Genomic DNA, 3,458 nt, shown 5'->3' with positions numbered 1-3,458 from the left:
ATGAGTCCCACAAAAAAACATTCCTTGGAAAAGCTGAACAAAATGAGTGAAAACTCATACCGTCGCTCTCATCGGAACTGAGGTCCAGCACGTTGAAGAGAATTGAAGTGCTGATCATTGGACCTGGGCCCATTTCTCAAGCATACATTTGATGTCTTTACTCTTCTTAGGAGCAGTTGTCATGACAGATCCATCGCTTGCTGGAAAGGAAGGTGGTCGATTCTTCTGACCAACGGAGGCTGTGTTGACTTCTTGATTCGGTGTAGCCTGACATGTACAGTGCACCCCGTGCTGGTGGGTGGCTCAGGATGGTAAGCATTTCTCTGCCCTGCATGCAGAGGTGTCTTTCAAATTTCTGAGACCTGCAAAGAGCTGTGTCTCAGCCAGCCACAAATGGCGTGGCAAGTTCCACTTCCTGAATTAATATTCTGTGCCCATTGCTCAGTGGCGTGATTCTGGGTTCCACAGGGTGCCAAAGGTCTTTAAGGTCATTGGCTTACGCACTGCCTAGCCTGTGGTGTCAAACATCCTGCCTTTTTAAATGTGCTTGGATCGATGATGAGTTCTCCAAAAAAACATTCCTTGGAAAAGCTGAACAAAATGAGTGAAAACTCATACCGTCGCTCTCATCGGAACTGAGGTCCAGCACATTGCCTCCCCTGGGTACTGTAATAGTGAGGGACATCTTCCACTAGTCCCCATGGTTCCATCACCCAGCACGTTTACAACTCAAAGTCTCCCATCATAGACATTAGGAACATTCTCTTTGTGTAACATAGACTGATGGGAAAGTCGTGGGGATGATCGGCCACTCTGTGATGTCTTGGTGGCCGTGGAAATAGGCAGAAATGTCTTGACCTAGGGCAGTGTACGGCTGACCTTGGCTTGGTGAACTCCCAGGAAGGGAGTCCCAGACCTCACAGTGGGTGTCTACGCACAGGACCGCATTCTGGTTCCCCTGCTGAGGAGAGCACGAGGCCCAGCCTTCAGGCAGACCTCGGCCTTCATTTTCTGTTAGCTGATGACAGGGGAGTTCCAAGGTGATGGAGGAGAGTGCAGAGCAATGGGTGTTGCAGCAGACCATTAAATCCTCTTCAGCCGTCCTTCCAGGGTTGGTCACAGGTGCCCCCGGCATGGATTTCTTCGCATCCCTAGCCATGAGATGTCCGTGTTACAGTGGCTAAGTCCTGAGCAGGATGGTACCACAGAGAAAAGGCAGTAGAGCGTTGTGTGGACATGCATGTCGTCAGTGGTTTCGGGCTGCCATTTGGCAGTGATGAGCTTTCCTGATTCCTCTGGTGGACCACAGGATAGCCATGGTGGGTCTTTGAGGGCTTGTCTCTGGGCAAGTGAGTGTTGGGGTGTTGTCTGTAGCCCTGGGTCACTTCTGGTCTTCCCAGCAGAGTAGTGGGCTCCACCATTGTACACATCTTCCTGGAAATGGTCTCCTGGCCCACATTTTCCGGCAGCCCCACCTGCTGCAATTCATGTGAGCATATACTGCTCTGGTTTCCTCTTTGCCACTTGGAAAGCAATTTCCATTCCAAAGGCACCCAGAGGGAATGTGTCCTGGTCCTGGCCCTGGTCCAGGACTCTCTAGTGGGCTCCAGTCATGCTTGGGGCCATCCACGGAGGTCTGTGTGCGTTCTGGGCAGCATGTATGCAGTCCCAGGGGCATTGGCCACAGAGAGTCTCTTTGATTTGGGATGCCTCCATGCCTCGGCTTGTTGGCAACGTTCCAGTGTTGGATTCTGCTACACCGTAGGCACGATGAAGCGTTTCAGTTCTCTTAACTGTTTTGAAGTCTCAGGGTAGCCAGGACAGGCATGCCACTTTGAAGGGCACATGGTTGGCTTAGAGCTGGAAAGGATTGGTGGTTCTACAGCTTATAGCTCATGTAGCAGACAGGTGCATGTAGACCCAGTGGTGTTGAGGCAGTGCTGACTTGCAGGCACTGTGGTGGGTGGTAGTGCAGTCTGGTTGGCTGTGTGAGGTGATATCACCTCAGAGGTCACTGCAGAGAAGCCCTGTAGATGTGTCCAATGCAAGAATGATGACAGGCAGTGTGTCCTGTCAACCTGGTCCTTGGGGGAGGTGGGGGTCAGGCAGAGACGTCCCATTGGAAAAGTAGCCATTCCCTTTGGGTATCCTGAGGGCACAGTTTGGGCATATGGACTGGGTGGAGGGGAGAAGGCCCGCATTTTGAGGTGGTTTGCTGGTTAGGAAGACTGCTTTTGGCCTTGATGCCAAGTTTCAGACCTATGTGCTGGACTTTGCTAAGGCACCCCTACCCAGCAGTGGTCGTGACTGGTTTTCCGCTATGTGCACCTCACCTGACATGGTGACCAGAGACAGTGTCTGATCACGACATCGGATGTCCCATGAATAGCAGTGTGTGCTCATGCCAGGGGTTGTGGCTGATAGACAAGGAACCTCCGGCCTATGTTTGCATGGCCTCAAGGTCAAAGTTTACATCCTGCTGATTAAAGGCCTGGGTCTTGAGCCTTTGGGTTGTGGGGGCATCCAGCTCTGGAGGCTGCCGACCATGCCTGCCCCTGCGGTGGTGGTAAACACAGAAGCGAAAGGGAGAGATACATACACAGATAACACTTACTCTCACGCACACATACAAAGACAGGCGTGCACAGACACAGGCAGATAGATTCAACAGTGGGTGCATCCTGTCGTTTCGGTCACAGATGCTTCCTAGGTGTCCACAGAGTGACACGGGTCAGGTATATTCATGGAATGGAGGTTAACGAAAAGCAAGCCTGCGAGTTGCTCTGTGGGAAACAATGACATTGGAGTGGTGACCAGTGGACCTGGGCTCATTTCTCAAACATTAATTTGGCTTCTTTACACTACTCAGGGGCACTTGCCATGGGGGCCTACAGTCTGCTGGCAAGGAAGATAGTCGATTTTCTAAGCAGTGAAGGCCGCACGGAGTCCTGGATTTGGTGTGACCTGGCATCCACAGTGCACCTCGTGCTGGCGGACAGCTCAATACGGTAAGCATTCCTCTGCCCCTCATGAGTGGGAGTGTCATTCAGGTTTCTGAGACTCACAAGGAGCGGTTCCTCAGCAGGCCATTAAGGGCATGGCCGAAGTCTTTAAGGTTATCGGCTCACCCACTGCCCAGCCTGTCGTGTCAGATGTCCTGCCTGTTCCAATGTGCTTGGATCGATGATGAGTCCTCCCAAAAAAAACATTCCTTGGAAAAGCTGAACAAAATGAGTGAAAACTCATACCGTCGCTCTCATCGGAACTGAGGTCCAGCACATTGCCTCCCCCGGGGCCTGTAGGAGTGAGGGACGAGGAGAAGCAGGTGTATAAGTTGTCCGTTGGGAAAGACTGATATTGATGTGACCAGTGGATCTGAGCTTGTTCCTCAAGTGTACCTTTGATATCTTTGCATTTCTCAGGGGCAGTTGCCTTGAGAGGATCACCAGATGCTGCCG

At 51.8% G+C, this 3,458-nt stretch overlaps 1 non-coding gene and 2 pseudogenes across 1 annotated transcript; all 3 read left to right on the top strand.

Annotated features, from left to right (window-relative positions):
• Positions 1–86, top strand: LOC119470018 (annotated as a pseudogene; the record flags this gene model as incomplete).
• Positions 87–549: 463 nt separating this feature from the next.
• On the top strand, positions 550–644 carry LOC119470016. The gene has a single exon (XR_005198887.1). It is a non-coding gene; the product is annotated as a small nucleolar RNA SNORD116 (small nucleolar RNA).
• Positions 645–3,177: 2,533 nt separating this feature from the next.
• On the top strand, positions 3,178–3,274 carry LOC119470017 (annotated as a pseudogene).
• Positions 3,275–3,458: the final 184 nt, after the last annotated feature.

This window comes from Cebus imitator, unplaced genomic scaffold (genome assembly GCF_001604975.1).
Source record: "Cebus imitator isolate Cc_AM_T3 unplaced genomic scaffold, Cebus_imitator-1.0 Scaffold2591, whole genome shotgun sequence".
Lineage (NCBI taxonomy): Eukaryota > Metazoa > Chordata > Mammalia > Primates > Cebidae > Cebus > Cebus imitator.
Note: the sequence above shows the minus strand (reverse complement) of the source record. Positions and strands in the feature narration are given on the sequence as shown.